At 45.7% G+C, this 16,938-nt stretch overlaps 1 long non-coding RNA gene across 3 annotated transcripts in view; it reads left to right on the forward strand.

Moving 5' to 3' along the window:
- Nucleotides 1-13,467, forward strand: part of LOC123601600 — a 59,496-nt gene extending 46,029 nt beyond the window's left edge. For 2 of the 3 annotated variants that reach the window (XR_006714190.1, XR_006714188.1), the window contains 2 exons: nucleotides 6,527-6,756; nucleotides 9,964-12,616. This is a non-coding gene — a long non-coding RNA (uncharacterized LOC123601600). Of the gene's footprint in view, nucleotides 1-6,526; nucleotides 6,757-9,963; nucleotides 12,617-13,255 lie in introns of those variants that run through there. The other variant, XR_006714189.1, reaches the window with a different exon arrangement.
- Nucleotides 13,468-16,938: the final 3,471 nt, after the last annotated feature.

The raw sequence follows: 16,938 nt of genomic DNA on the forward strand, positions 1-16,938 counted from the left end.
GGGAGATGATAAGACAAAGGAAAGAAGATTTGAACTTCTAGAGGTGGCTAATTGTGCAAAAGTAAACATATGGGTGGCATGAATGGAAGACAATGATTGTTTAGGAAGGTTTGCAATGCACGTTCAAGTTTTACAATAATTCTGCGACACAGGCACCATCATGACCTCCACTTACTGCTGAGGGAACAGGTCTACAGAGATTGAGTCACTCGGCCAAGGACACAGAGTCAGATATAAATCAGGTCATTTGATTCAAAAGCCTGTGTGCTTTCCACCATGCAAAAATAAGATTTATGATTTTTTCTCGATTTTACAAATATCACACGCTCACAGGAAAATTGGGAAGCATACGAATGTGAAAGATAGCCTAATTGTACCACTTATGCACATTTACTTGAGATTGTACAGTGCTCATAGTTTTGTGTCCTGCTTACTTAACATGTTCTAAATATTTCTTCATATCATTAACAATTAGTCATTCACGTCATTTTTAAGGCAATCACAATATCCCATCCTATGACTGTGTCACATCACCTGTTGTCAGACATGTAACTTTGTTCTGATTTTTTACACCATCAAGAGCAAGATGGCCATCTTCGGAGATAATCTCTCATTTACATTTCTTACTATGTCTTGGCGGGGGAGCAGGTTCCTGGGAAGGAAATTTCTGGGTTAAAGGGCAAGAATGTTTAATGGACATTACGAGGCATTAAAATAGTGCACTCTGCCTTTGTAAATAAGGATTACTTTCTAAGACTCAGTTTAAAAATCAAGGTAAAATGGTGAGCATTTTGGCTAAGAACGACTAACCGGCCATCAGGTTTATTTAGTACTACTTTTCTAACCAGTAGGGGGCAGCACAAACAAATACCAGTGGAGAGCCTCCTTGGCCATGAATTTGACATTTGTGTGGCATTTGTCCCCAAACTTCCTTTGTTAAATTTAGGAACAACAAAGCCACCAAATTTCCAAGCAAGAGCCAGAAAGGAAAATCTAGTTTACTTGAAAGATTTACAGCTTTCAGGAATGTTCCAGAAGACTGATACAGATGGCGAAGGGCTGGAGGGAAAAGGCTCTTTCTGAGACATAGGCTTCCACGGGAGGCTAGGAAAGCAGGTCAGGGTGGGAGCAGCAGCATGAAGAATGGTTCTTGTCAGTGGAGCTGGTCAGTGGGCATTTCACGCCAGGCAAGAGGTGCCTGCAGGCTGGGAAGTGAGTTTATCTTGCCCAACAGGATAGCCAGAGGAAGAAGGAGGCACGTGACCGCCAGCCTTTGGAACAGCAGGCACAAGGTCAGTGATGCAAGGAAGGAAGAGTTAATGAATCACAGAGAAATTTGCTGTGTCAAACTGATGACAAGGGGTGGGTAAGCGTCAGTAAGAAATGGAGTGCAATGTACCTGGGGCCGGGGTTGTTAACCTAGGCATTGTGTGCCGTGGACAGCATCTTCAGGAATTCTGTGCATACTCTGAATTTTTGCCGAATTTATACAGAAAGACACACGGGTTTTTCCAGGGGTGGGGAGGGGATGAATCTCTAGCTTGAGGGAGTCTACAACCTGCCCCCAAAATTAGGAACAAGTGATCTGTGTGTATTCCCTCCATTTCTCGGATCAAAGGTGACTCTCTCCCCAGAGCCAAACTCCTTCTGCCCTGTTCCAAAGGATCATCCCACCCTGCAAGTGGCAGGATAGCCTGCCTGGATGGAGCGGTGGAGTCCCCCGGGCTAACACGTGGGTTGTGATGGAGGCTTAGCAGGAGGGTGGCTGCATCAGGGGACAGAGACTAATGCTCAGGGAGAAGCTCTATGGCACAGCAGAAAACAGGGAGCGTCCAGGTGAATCTATCAGGGCATTATTTCTGTTTAGAGACATTCTCTCTCTTCTAAAAGTTCAATTCCTGCCCCCGGAGCCTGGCAGTCCCCAGGGCTGTTTACAACTGTTGCTGGAAGAGGCTTATTGGCTCAGTAGGAGTTTCATGCCGGAGCCCCGTGATCTCTTTGTCATATCCAGATTCTTCTGAAGGATTAAAAAAATAGGTGCCTGTTATGGCATTGTCCAAGGTGGCAGAAATCTGAGCACAATCTGAGGGTTCACCAATGGTACTACTGCTGTGATCTGCTTTTCACCCACATTTTACTTCTGGCCAAGGTGCAGATTTTCCACACCAAGCAATTCTCTAGCTCTGTGGACACCAACGAGGTGCCCTACACGGCAATTGAAGCCTGACACTAATTACCCAGAGTTAGTCCAGATCACACAGGGTAAGGGCCCAGTCCCAAAAGACTGCCCCCCTCACTTCAGATGCCAATCACAAGTAATGGTTGACCTACCACTTTGCCCACACTTCTGTCTGACCTGGCTACAGATTGGGGGTTCCCGGGACACACTCTTCAGGTTTGATAATTTGCTATAAGGACTCACAGAATCCAGGAAAACATGTTAATTGCAGCTACCAGTTTATTGTAAACAATATTACAAAGGCTACAAATGAACAGCCAGATGAAGTGCCTAGGGCCAGGTCTGGAGGGATCCTGAACACAGGAGTCTCTGTTCCTGTGGAGTTTGGGGTACATCGCTCTCCTGGGAGTTTGGGGTGCATGGATGTGCTTACCAGCCCAAATAGTCTCCAAGCTCCTTAATATGTGGTTTTTATGGAGGTTCCTAGACATAGGCACAATTGATAGAATCATTTGCCAGTGATTAATTCAGTCCCCAGCTTCCCTCCCCTCCGTGGTGGTGGGGTTGGGGGTGGGAACAGGGTTGAAAGTTTCAAGCTTCAAATAACATGGTTGGTTCCTCTGGCAACCAGCCCCCACTTCCTGAAATTATCTAGGTGCCCACTAAGGGTCACCTCATTAGCATAAACTCAGGTAATGTGAGGGTGCCTCTGTGGCTGAGTCAGTTGAGCATCTGACTCTTGATTTCGGCTCCAGTCATGACCCCAGGGTTGTGGGATTTAGCCCCACGTTGGTCTCCTCACTGAGCATGAGCCTGCTTAAGATTCTCTCTCTCTCTCCCCCTCTAACCCCTCCCTCAGCTCGTGCGCACTCTCTCTTTCTGAAATAAAAGAAAAAGAAAAAGACTTTGTAATGAATAATAAAAATGCTCCTCTCAGCCCATTACTCAGGAAATTCCAAGAGTTTTATTTATTTATTAAAAAAAAGTTTTAATGTTTATTCATTTTTGAGAGAAAGGGAGAGAGAGAGAGAGAGAGAGTGCTCCAGCCGGGGAGAGGCTGAGAGAGTGGGAGACACAGAAGCCAAAGCAGGCTCCAGGCTCTGAGCTGTCAGCACAGAGCCTGATGCGGGGCTCCAACTCACGAACCTTGAGATCGTGATCTGAGACGAAGTCGGACACTTCACCGACTGAGCCACCCAGGCACTCCCCAAGGGTTTTAGAAGCTCTGTGCCAGGAACCAGGGAGGAAGACAAAATATATATTTCTTATTGTATCACAAGAGCACAAAATAATGAAGTTATAGAACAAGTTTATCTGTATTATGAAATATTAGATAGCTTTTTAAAAAAATGTAAGATCTATATGCTGTGACCTATGAAGTAAGTGTTCATGACATTTTCTTAAGTGAAAGGTTGGAGTGTAGTATATAAGGCAGAGAAGGGCAAACATTTTCTGTAAAGGGCCAAATAGCAAATATTTCAGGCTCTGCCATTGCAGTGCAAAAGCAGCTGTAGACAATATGTAACCAAACAGGCTTGTCTGTGTTTCAATAAAACTTTATTTATAAAAGCAGGCAGTGAGTCAGAGCAGTCACGGTTCACCGTGATTTGCTGACACTTGACACAGGGTCTTTGAAAAGGGTTTTTTGAAAAGAACCCTTGTATGTTCTGTACATGTTTTGTAAAGATAGGCTCTAAACTGTTAATACTGGTCACCTTGAAGAGAAAAGTGGTGAAATGGGGAGCAGGAAAATTATTCATTTTTTCTTTATTCGGTTCTCTTTTGTTTGACTTGAAATGGAACACATGTATTGCTTTTGGAATTTCTTTTTCAGATTCCTAAAATGACATAACAAAGCATTTGGCTTTTTCAACTGTACAGGAGTGCCTCTGCCCTTATCATCTTGGAATAGTTTTGATTTGATTCAGAGAGGTTTTAGTTGACCGCAAGCTCCAGACAAACCTGCAATTTCTTAAACCTAGTGCAGTTTGAAAAGGGATAATGAAAATGTGATTTTATGATAAATAAAGGAGACGGTCTCAATGTTCTTTGTACCAGGCAAGTCACATGCAGGGCTATCTTTTGAGTTTGGGATGCTGGGTTGTAAGGCAGGTATGGACAATCTAGATTATTGCTTGGAGACAGAGCCGGGAAAGGTGAAGGGTGTGGAAGTTCTGCGAAGAGGAGCACGGTTAGCCTGGAGAAGAGTGCGTGGGCGTGGGGGAGGCGATAACCTTCACCTAGTGGAGAGTGGAAAGGACCCGCTCACCCAAGCTCCAGCATCTGTACCTGAACCACTGTGACCCATCATCTCCTGTCAAGCAGAGGATGGTCCAGCCACCAGGGGTACTGAGTGAGAGCAGGCTAGATGTTCCTTACGTGGCCCTTCCTGACGTACTTCGGAACACGCTGGTCTCTGCAGCTCTGGGAGTCAGCTGCTATGGTGGTTCAGCACTTGAGCTCTGGGGTAGAAAGACCTGGGTTTGCAGTTGGCTTTGCCTGTGGAGGGCTCAGCCACCTTGGGGAAAGTTTCTGAACCTCTTTAAGCCTCTGCTTTTCTTCTGTAAAGGAGAAAGAGTTAATAATAATGATAATAATAATAATAATAATAATAATAATAATACCTATTTCATAGGGTTACCATGAGAACCAAATGAGTCAATACACAGCATTTCCCATGATGCCTGGCACAACAAATAAGTGCTTACTAACTGTTAATAGTTTGTTGTCATGGTTATTATTGCTCGGGTTGTTACTACGACAACTGCCAGATTACTTTTAGTTTCCTCCTGAAGTTGTGTTTGACAGGCCTGCCTCCTTAACCTTACAACTTTTTACCCCACACTCCATGGTCTTCTTTGGCAAAATCAAGCTGATTAGCGCTTGGCTGCTTGGCTTTCTCTGGGTCTCAGTCTTCTCATCTAGAAAAGAGATTTCATCGTACTGTTGTGCCTCTCCGGTAAGGCAGGCGATGCATGAAAGATGCCAGGGATATGTACCCAGAGAGCACAGAGAAGGTGGCAGAACACCCAAAGCCTGGAGCTCCGCACCTCACCTTTCTGCACACCACGCTCCTGCTCTTCCGATCACGTAGGTTTCTCCCTTTACAGGACATACGGGCACTTCTGTCCATGTGCCCATCCGGGCTGGTAATGTTCTGACATACTCCTGGTGTCATTAAAGCATCATTTCCCACGTATGCGTCACAGCCACAGCTGAAAGCAGGAGCTTGGAGAGCTGGGATCTGTCCTATGTATTCTCAAGTGATAACTATTAATAAGAGATGTATTAAAAACTAGTAATAGATGCTGAACTCAAGGAGATTGCAGTGCTTCAGATATGGGCCTAGAAGCCTTCACATCGAATTAAAATTTAATAATATCACAGCACCCTGCAAGGCAGCTACCAATGTTTCCGCTTCGTTGATGAAAAACGGGGTTCAGGAAAGTACTTAAGCAGCTTCAGTGATTAAGTACCGTCCGAGCACATTAAGAGGCGGACTCTTTCTTTCTCTTTCAGTGCTACACAGAGCATCGGTACACAGTAGATGCAGGGTGAACAGGAAGGAAAGTACCTTCAGTGCCCTTCTCTGATGAATCGGAGATTTTAAAAATTGTTCTTTCTTTTTTTTAATTGTTCAAGTTTATTTATTTATTTTGAGAGACAGAGAATGAGCAAGCGAGGGGCAGAGAGAGAGAGAGAGAGAGAGAGAGGGATAGAGAGAATCCCAAGCAGGCTCCACACCATCAGCATGGAGCCCGATGCTGGGCTCAAACGCACGAACTGTGAGATCATGAGCTTGGCTGAAACCAAGAGTCAAACACTTAACCGACTAAGCCACCCAGGGGCCACTAAAAATTGTTGCTTCTAAAAGCATTCGAGTTAAAGTGAACACACACACACATACACACACACACACACACACACACACATACACACACTGTATGAGTGTGCACTTGGCCCTTTCTGGCATCTGTTTCTCAAACAGGCCGAGAGCTCACCGGGAACTGAGCCAGGGGCAGTGAGGGAGGGGAAGCAGGAGGCCCCAGCAGGGCCCAGGTTTCCTGCAGGGAAATCCAGGGGCTGAGTGTCCCTGCTTCCTTCTGGCCAATTGTTCGTGGGAAGAAAGGCTAGGGCCTCCTGTTCTTTCTCCAGAATCCCATGATGCCCACTCTTAAGCAAGCAAGAAGAAGTCACCCCCTCACCCTGCCCCAGAGCTCTCCACATCTTCCCCTACTTAGGGGGCTGTGGGGATGGGGTGCAGCTTCCTTCATTTCTTCCTTGATGGCAAGGACATGAAGCTTTAGCCTACCATTTTCTTAACAACTCATTTTCTGAACCCTACAGCACCTAAGGCATCTTGGGGTGGCCCAGATGTAACTGGGCTCATTCTTTCCTCCAATAACCGGAAAAAAAAATACTCTGAGACCTGCCCATCCGCACAGAGGACTCAACAAAGGAGAGAGACCAGCACCATCTTGGATCGCCTGCTGCCTGCCTCCTCCCCATCACCTCTAGCCCCATCCTCACTGATGTTGGGGGCTACCTTCAGCTCTGTGCACCACTTGGCCCCCAGGGTAAGGAAGGTTCATGTAGTTCTCCCTCAGTTTTACTTCCTGTATTTTTCTGGGCTAACAGACTTACGTCACAAAGCAAACACACTCATCTGAGTTATTAATAAAGTCGTTACAAGCACAAATCCTCAAGTCAAACTGCCCAGGTTTGTATCCCAGTTGTGCCTCCTACCAGCTGTGTGGTTCCTTGTGTCTCATTTGTAAAAAGGAGATAATAAATAACACCAATGGGATTATTGTGGAGATTCAATGACCCAGTACTTGTAGGGGGCTCAGAACCATGCCTGGTGCATAGTTAGCACCAGATGATCAGCTATGAAATAATTGCCAGAGTGTCTAGGATGTCTCTGACTTTGACCGGGTCAGTTTCATGTTGCTGGGGCCTCTGCCCTGCCCTGACCCTGGGAAGCGACTGGGTTTTTTTCTTCCCTTACAGGATTCCAGGGCCTGTCCAACATGTGTATGTCTCGAGTTGCAAGGGGAAAACAGAGAATTCTTGTTACTTAATTATGGAGACCACTTTCCGCTTCCTTTATTTCTGCTTCCTCATTGTGGTCTGAGCTCTTTTATATTGTTCAATCTCCATATTTTTCTAAACAAAAGATCCGTCCACTCCTCCCCTCTCTCACTCCTGGGACAATAGCGAATATCCCTAAATGTGCACACAATGCAGAAACAGCCATGGCGAGTAGTTTAATAATACTTTGGGACGCCTGGGTGGCTCATTCAGTTAAGCATCCGACTCTTGATTTCAGCTCTGGTCATGATCTCGCAGTTTGTGGGATCGAGTCCTGTGTCAGGCCCAGCACTGACCTCCCTCCCCGCACCCTACCTGCTTGGAATTCTCTCTCTCCCTCTATCTCTCTGTCCCCCCCCAAAATAAATAAGTACACATTTGAAATAATAATAATAATAATAATAATAATAATAAAATACTTTTGCCTTTGTAGGGGAAGGAAACTTTTCCTCCACCCTCTCAGATTCCAAGACTCAGGACTGTGAACTAAGCTGACAAGTAACAGAAGAACAGGAGAAAAGCACACACCTTTTATTCGATGTTAATATTTTTACGTAGCATGAGGATCTTCATAGAAAAGAAATGAAAATCTCAAGAAGCAGTGTGATTAGAGGGCTTAGTTGCCACTTGAACATTTAAGGGCAATAAATCTCCGAAAAGGGGTTAGACGAGGGAAAGGGCTTTGGGCCTCTGGGGGTGGCAACTTGTTGGACAATGACTAGGAAATAAATGGGGGAAACTGAGGCAAGATAAGGGCTGTTTGTTGTGCAGGCTCATCTCAGGGTCCGCTCTCCATCTTGGGCAATGAGAATGTTCTTTACTTCCTGGTACCAGGAGGGCATCTTTCGCAGGGGAAATTTATGCCCTGCTTTTAGGCGGAGAGGGGTACTGGAGTGTGAACGAAGAAGAGGCATTTCTGCTGACTCTGCGGAAATTTCCATGAGGAAGGATTCGGAAGCATCCGCTGCCCTCCAGGGAGGGTGGAGAGCAAGAAGATGAGAGAGAACGTGACTTAGGTCACATATTAGGGGCTGCTGGGAATCCTGGTCAAGCTGCCGAATCTCCTGAGAATTTACCCTGGAGAAAAGGGGGTCAATTAGGAGCGGTGCCCTGTAATCCAGGCGGAGACAGTGAGGGCCTGGGTGGAGGAAGTGTGCGTCTGTGGAGAGGCGATTGCAAGAGGGTCTTAAAAGTGAACATAAACCTATAAATCTTGACGTGCGATTGGTTGTGAATCGGGGGATAAATTTAAAAAAGAAGTTTAACTTTCGGAATTTGTTAAAACTGGAGGTATTTTAGAGCTAGAAGGGCTCCCCTCATACACACACATATTTTACAGATGAAAAGTTGGATCCAACAACTTGCCTGCAGCAGTAAATCATGTTAATTCTAGGTCTCAGAGCCGGAAGTTAGATCTCTGGATCCTCTAGCTGGATCCCCAATTTCTCCTGTTCCTTCCATGCAAATAAGAGGCCAATGCCAACCCTGGGCTTCAGTAATTGGCACTCAGATAATCACTAGGGCTTGTACATCGCTGGCCCATCTCGATCACTAGGACACTAGTTTTAGGAAGACAAACACTTACATCAGGTTTCTCAGCCTCAGCATTTATTGACATTGTGGGCCAGATGGTTCTTCATTGTGGGTTGTAGGACCTTGCCATTAGATGCCATTGGCAACCTCACCCTTTCTCCCCACCCCCAGGTGTGAGAGTTAAAAATGCTTCTAGGGGTGCCTGGTGGCTCAGTTGGTTAAACTTCCCACTCTTGATTTCGACTCAGGTCAAGATCTCACGGTTCGTCGGTTCGAGCCCCACATCAGACTCTAGACTGCCAGCACAGAGCCTGCTTGGGATTTTCTGTCTCCTTCTCTCTCTGCTGCACACCAACTCCCCACCCCCCTGCTCATGCGCTCTCTCTCTCTCTCAAAAAAGAAATAAAAATAAACATTAAAAAAATGTTTCTAGACGTTGTTGAATGTCCCAGGCAGGGTGGAGGTGGGGGTACAAAATTGCTCCTGGGTGACAACCAAGGCCTTATATCAGTGCGCTTACAGTGAGTTTCAGCATTGCATGGGCCAAAAAACCTAAAATCTTAAAAGATGAAGCTCTTAGATCATTCATTGAGAAAGAAATGATTCCTATTTTCCAAATAACCATTAGAAAGGTGATTTGTTCATTCATTCAACAATAGGGATTGTGTATATACTGTGTGCCAGGAGCTATGGAAGTCTTTAGAGAGATGGGGGTAAATGCGATGGCTTTAAAGAGTTGACAGGCAAGAGCAGTGATGTGAAAATAAATGCTCACCTCTAGGACAGAAAGAGTCCCACAGGGAGTGGGAGAAGGGGGAGAAGCCGGGCAAGACATGGGCCGTCAGATGGGATAGCATCTTGCTGTACACATCAACCTATAAACTGAGCCCCGGAGAGCCTGGGCTTTGAAGTCAGATGCACCTGTGTCTGAACCTCGGCTTAGTATGACTTGGGCAAATTGTTTTCTTAACCTCAGTTTCCTTATCTGTCAAATGGAGATAATAACAATACTCGGTTCATGGTTGTTTTGAAGATTTCAGTGAGATAATGCATGTAAAGCTCTCAGCACAGAGCTCGGGACCTGGTAAGCACTCAACAATGCTAGAGAAGTTTCACTAATCATTTCGGTTATGCTATTTTATGATTATTTCGTTTTACAGAATTTTCTTAAGGAGGCTCCACACCCAATGTGGGGCTTGAACTCACGACCTTGAGATCAGGAGTCGCATATGCTACCGACTGAGCCAGCCGGGCACCCCTCTTAGTTTATACTTAAGAACAACGTTGTGCTCTAGGCAGAAAAGCACATCCGTCATCCCCAAAGAGAGGAGTAAGTCATTGGGGCAGTTATTTTAGCTTCAGCCACCTGAATGGACTCTTATTTATGGCTTCTTCGTTGTACGTATGCTTGGTTTTGAGGTGTCTTACCAATAGTATTACTAAGTCCTTCATTTCCTATATGCACAAAAGCAGTGAGATTGTTGAACGTGCCACTTAAGAGATGTATCTGCTCATAATGGAAATGAGAGCAAAGATTATTTTTTTAAAGCTGAAAGTGAGAAAATGCAAAATTCTCCATGTGCGTTTGAGGCAAAGCATCGGAGAGTGGGGATGACAATACATATAAAGTGCTTAGAAACAACCTTTGCACATAGTAAGCACCCAAGAAGTATCTTCCATTACCACCACCACCACCACCACCATCATCATCATCATCATGCGGAACAAGGAGGGAATCATATAGTATATGGAAGATTTTGAGCTGATGCACTCTGCAGTTACAGCCAGAGGCAAGGACAACTGGAAAGCAAATTGGAGAAAATCCCAAGGATGTGGCTACAGCTGAGCGTCAGCCTTGGCGACCTCATGCAAATTTAGGACGCTGCTGGGGATTGGAGAACACAAGGGCTTAGCTTATGGGAAGTGGAAATTGCCATTGGGCGATGTTTGTTGCAAACCATGGAGGTCCCATGGATTTAAGGTTCATTTAAATGTGTTCCTCGTTAAAATGAATCTTGGGTGATCGGGCTCTGGATCCCATAAGGTCTCTGAGACACTCAGGGACACCATCTGGGGAAGAAGGGTCATTTGCCTAAACAGATTTCCAAATTGCGAAGGAGAAGAATGTATGAGAGCAGCAAGGAGAGTGGTGGCTTTGCACGTGGATACTGCAAATGTAAACTCTTATTGGACACCTCAGACTGATAAATTTTATATCAACCACTCACCTTTGTGGAGCATGTATGATGCGCCCAGACTGTGTTCTAAGTATATTTCATGGACGTTCACCCAAACTCTAAGAGCGAGATACGGTTGTGTTCCCATTTTACAGATGTGGAATCTGAGGTGCAACTTGCTTAAGGGATCCAGCCAGTCAATTTTGCAAGCAAGAGGTGAATCGGGCAGTCTGCCTCCAAAGCGCATGCTTTTACCTAACTGATTTACAAATGTCCTTTTAACACGACCTATTTTTAAGCATAAAAGTTTCCACGTTATCACGACACCTATCACTCTTAGGGAAGCATGGCTGTTGAAGGCGAGGAGAAAGCCATTTGATTTAGAAAGAAGCACATCATTGACCCTTGAGTGGGTGGTTTCTGCAAAGCGCTGGGATGGCAGCCAGACTGTCAGGGCTTACCGGAGTCAAGGGAGGTGAGAGAAGGGAGGCTTCCATGTATATATCACTTCCGGGAGTTTGGCAGTAATAGGCGAGAAAGAACTAGAATTACAGCTACAGGGAGCAGCCGACCATGTGAAGGCTTGTTTTTTTTCTTCTCCCCAAGGTGATTGAAGACACATTGGAAAGAAGGAGAGGGTGCTGGTGGAGGGGAAGAAGATAAAGATGTTGAAGAGGAAGGCAAGATGTTGCAAATAAACATCTGGGAAGGGAGAGCACCCGGGGCTAGAGAGCAGAGGGTTTGAAGTCCGGCTGAATTTGGAAGAGATGTTTTGGGTTTTACTTGTTAGTGATCCCCTGATGAATCATGGTTTAAATTTTCCGTTATCTGGACTCACCTTGTCCTGAAAGCCCACATTCTCCTGGTGTGGATGGTCCGTTATCTAATTTTAGGAGAAGTGGGTGTGTGTCCCACAGCTGCTACTCGATAGCTGTGTGTTCTTGGACAAATAAGTCTCTTCTTGTCTCTGAGCCTCAGTTTCCCCATCTGTGGAGTGGCGGAGGCCAACTACAGGTCCTGGGTCCTTCCACCTGCAACGGGATGAACTTCCGATATGAACAGAAAAATATCCTGCCATTTTAGGGAAGAGATTAATTCCCTTATTGTGTGATTTTTGTTTGGGTGGGAGAAGCAACCACAGTTGCTTCCCTGTGCAGGAGAGCGGGTGATTTGACCAGAACTTAAAGTGGGTCTGCATTATTTATAAATGTGTGTAATGTTCTTTCAAATGGATTAATTTGTTACCAAGATTCTAAGGGCATCATTCTAAATACTATAAAAACGTATGTCCTTCACTAGCCATATACATACCTGAGCCTCAGGTATGCTCTCTTGTTGCTGGAGAGAAGTGCACTGTCATTTGAATACACAAGTCCACCCACTGGGAGTGGGATTGCCAATCTCCCTAAGAGCCTAGTTCTCAGGAAGGAGGACAAAAGGGTGTACTTTCGTTGCCAACCACCTGTCGTTAACAGCATTTAATGAGTAGAATTTCCCCCACCAGAACTATAATTCGACAGATGCGTAGAGTGCCTACTGTGTGTCAGGCACCAAACAGGAAAATGGGGACCGTAGATATCAGTCTTGCTGATCAGAGCCTGTAACCACGATAAAAACACAAAACAGGAAACCATGACAAGTATCTGACTATCTGGTGTGCAGCCATTTGGAACACAAGGGGTGCAGCGCGTCAGCTAGAGGTGTGTGTGTGTGTGGTCAGTATGGAATAATAAATAGGTGGTATAATAGGGTAGAAGTGTTTGCAGCAGGCACCCAGGAGAGGCCTGCACAATTACGCCTTTACCTCGTTATGGATAGATTATTGCTCAAGAATACTTATACCTACTGATCCCGCAGCTCCAACAACACACACACACACACACACACACACATGCACACTCCTACCTCTACAGCATCTTGGTGTGTACTATGGCCCTAAGCCAGCCCTTTGATTCGAGATGCAGGTAGCATTCTATAGAAGCAGTTCTCACAGTGTGGTCTGGGGACCTTTGAAGTTGCCCTCAGAACCTTTGCAGTCACAAGGGGCCCCAGGCTCAGAGGGGCCCTGTGTTCAATATAATTATTGTTCTGCTGTGGCTGTCTTGAAATTCTCACTAACTTTTGGACAAGGGACCCCCACGTTTTCAGTTGCACTGGGATTATGTAGCTGGTCTTCGTTGTTTGAGATCCTTTCATGGGGCTCGTGAGCTCAAAACTATTTTAATAATGATAATGATACATTATTTGCCTCCTTTTTTCTCATTCTTAACACAAGAACACGGTGGAATTTTCTGGCAGCTACATGACGTTTCCAGCAGCTACTGCAACAGACCGAATGCAGAAACAGATCTGAGGACCCAGCTCTTTTCTCTGAAGCCAGGCACGAAGGAGATTGACAGAAATGAAAAACAATGCTAACCCTTCCACTGCACATCGTTTGCTTTTAGAAAATGTAGCCAGTTTTCATAAAAATCTTGGTGTGCAATGGGTTTTTTAAATTGTTTTGAAACGAATTAGCTAATGATGTTTTTTTCTCAGTTTTAGTTTTTAACACATTAAATCTCAACAGATAAAACTCACGAAAAACAAAGTTTTGGAAGATTATCAATAAATTCTAAGAGTGTGAAGGGTGGGCCCCCAGCTAGCCTAGTTGGTAGAGTGAGTGACTCTTTAATCTTGGGGTTGTGAGTTTGGTGTAGTGATTACTTAAAAATAAAATCCTAAGGGGCGCCTGGGTGGCGCAGTGGGTTAAGCGTCCGACTTCAGCCAGGTCACGATCTCGCGGTCCGTGAGTTCGAGCCCCGCGTCGGGCTCTGGGCTGATGGCTCAGAGCCTGGAGCCTGTTTCCGATTCTGTGTCTCCCTCTCTCTCTGCCCCTCCCCCGTTCATGCTCTGTCTCTCTCTGTCCCAAAAATAAATAAACGTTAAACAAACAAAAAAAAAAAAATCCTAAAAAAAAGAGTATAAAGAGGTTTGGAGTTCAAAAGGTTTGAAAGCCACAGCTCTATAGATATTTACTATTTCTGTTGGAGGAAAGAAACTATTGAGGAAATGTGATCGGAAGGTATAGTTTATCTTTGTTTATACTTGTTGTATTAGTCAGGGTCCTCCAGAGAAACAGAACCAACAGGAAAGATATATCTATATATCTGTGTCTATATGTTTATATCTATATCTGTATCTGTATCTATATCTATATATCTATCTAAAAATGGAGATTTGTTACAGGAATTGGTTCATACAACTTATGGAAGCTGAGAATTCCCACGATCGGCTGTCTGCAAACTGGAGACCCAGGAAAGTCGGTGGTGTAATTCATTACGAGCCCAAAGGTCTGAGAAGCAGGAAGGGCAATCATATAAAGCCCAGTCTGAGTCTGAAGTAGAAGCAGGAGAACCAGTGTCCAAGGGAATGAGAAGGTCCCAGTGCAGGCAGAGAGCAAATTCACCCTTCCTTTGCCTTTTGTTAGATTCATACCCTCAACGGATTGGATGAGGCCCACCCACGTTGGTAAAGATGATCTTCTTTACTGGGTGCACCAATTCAAATGCTAATCTCTTCCAGAATACCTTCACAGACACACTAAGAAACGTTTCACCAGCTATCTGGGCATCCCTTACCCAGTCAAGGTGATGCACAAAATTAACTGTCGCACTCGTTCGTTGATGTAAGTACACCAATGTCTATTAAAAAATGAGGCAGACGCAATCTGTTCCTTACCGTTGCACTTCTGCAGAATTTCCCAAAGTGTCATCCAACACAAATCACTTGCTTTACTTGTTTTTCTCTTCCATAAAAGTTTCAGGGGCTCCCGGGTGACTCAGTCGATGAAGTGTCTGACTTCGACTCAGGTCCATGATCTCATGGTTCGTGAGTTCAAGCCCTGCATCGGGCTCTGTGCTAGCCTGGAGCCTACTTCAGATTCTGTGTCCCCCCCCCCCCCTCTCTGCCCCTCCCCTACTCTTGCTCTGTCTCTCAATGAATAAAAACACACAAAAAAATTTTTTTTTAATTAAAAAAAAATAGTTTCAGACTGGCTGGTTCTGGGTCACATCTGGCCACTGGAGTGTTCCAAAATGGAAGAGCTGCTTCAAGAGGCAGTGAACACCTCTTCCCTCAAAGGGTCCAGGCAGAAGCCAGCTGTTCACCTCCAGATGGGTTGCTGCCCCTGCTTCCTATGGGTGCTGGAGAAGGTTTGGCGTGAGGCAGAGTTGACCTCTGAGGTCCCTTGCACTTCTGGCATGTTAGATGAGAAAGTCCTTTGCCTTACCAAGTCCAAACTCCCTGGTTGAAGTGATCATGAACAGGCCCATATCTTAAGAGGAAGAGAGAGAGAGAGAGGACATTTTGTCAGCATCAAAGCAGTGGTACAGTCACTAGAGATTCCAATCTTCCTTATGAGACCGAGGTACCAGCTGTAGCCTGAAGAGAGAACTTTCTCCCAGGGACGTGTGCGAGAGAGAATGGGGTTGACGGGACAGAGTGGGAATAGGAATTGTGTGCTCACATTCTGATGACTCTGACTCACTGAGGTTGACATTTAAAAAAATTTTTTTAATGTTTATTTAATTTTGGGGCGCCTGGGTGGCTCAGTCGGTTAAGCGTCCGACTTCAGCTCAGGTCACGATCTCGCGGTCCGTGAGTTCGAGCCCCGCGTCGGGCTCTGGGCTGATGGCTCAGAGCCTGGAGCCTGCTTCCGATTCTGTGTCTCCCTCTCTCTCTCTGCCCCTCCCCCGTTCATGCTCTGTCTCTCTCTGTCTCAAAAATAAATAAACGTTAAAAAAAAATTAATTTTGAGAAAGACAGAGTGTGAGTGGGGGAGGGGCAGAGAGAGAGAGAGACAGACAGACAGACAGAATCTGAGGCAGGCTCCAAGCTGTCAGCACAGAGGCACAGCCCGACACAGGGCTCGAACACATAAACTGTGAGATCATGACCTGGGCCAAAGTCAGCCACTTAACCAACTGAGCCACCCAGGCACCCCGAGGTTGACATTTTTTTAAGTCACTGATATCTCTCTTCCCCTGTTTGGGGCCCCCTTTCCTTCACTTTTAGCACCAAAGTCCTGACAGGCTTTTTCCCCACTTGCCTTTTGAAAATCCATCTTATAAAGGAATGCTAAGGTGCTTGGCTGTTAATAGTTTAACACATTACCCTTGGAAAAGAAACAAAGAGATCCTGGAGATAATATCTCTACCCCGAAGAACAAATCTCCTTAAGCAGGAAATTTTAGATGCTGGGCAGGCTGTCCAGATATTTGGGGGAAAGAACCATGCCTATTGCTTTCAAGGGGTAATCAATTATGTCTGTCCTCCCTTCCTCTCTGCATCCGCCTTTCCTTTTTCACTCCCACTTTTCCTCTTCCATACAAGCCTCTGTTATATCTGAGGAGTAGCCTAGGTATTGGGATTCGGAGAGGAATAACTTGGCGTCACTGACGACTTAACCAGTGAGTGGAGACAGGGGAGCGGATCAAGCGATGCTCTGAGACAAGGCTGTAAGGGAGGCTGTCCTCACTGCTAGTGGAGCTTGCCTGGGGTGCAGGGGAAGGATGATCCCTTGACCTGACTCGTGGAGGCGGGGGAAGGATGATCCCTTGACCTGGCTCGTGGAGGGGGATGTGGGTGTTTATCAGGGGGAGCAAGAGAGCAAGGGGCTCCAGGCCCAGAGAGGTGAAGTGAGGTGCCCGAGTTCACACTGGTTATGTTGCTGGACCAACACTGAACCTGGTCTGGCTCCACAGCCTGCACCCTTGACCTGTATGTGGTACTGCCTTTGCCCAAACCGCCAGCCATTCAGTGTGGTCCGGGATAGGGTGAGGTGGGGGGAGACAGTGGCCACGAACGAGGCCACGGTCAAGGTTTCACACAGCATCCCTTTAGTCGTCCAGGGAAACAGAAAAGCACGGTAAACATTTATGGACCAGAGAAAAGTAAGGCCCAACTCTTTGAGGCGTTG

This window comes from Leopardus geoffroyi, chromosome D1, assembly GCF_018350155.1.
Source record: "Leopardus geoffroyi isolate Oge1 chromosome D1, O.geoffroyi_Oge1_pat1.0, whole genome shotgun sequence".
Lineage (NCBI taxonomy): Eukaryota > Metazoa > Chordata > Mammalia > Carnivora > Felidae > Leopardus > Leopardus geoffroyi.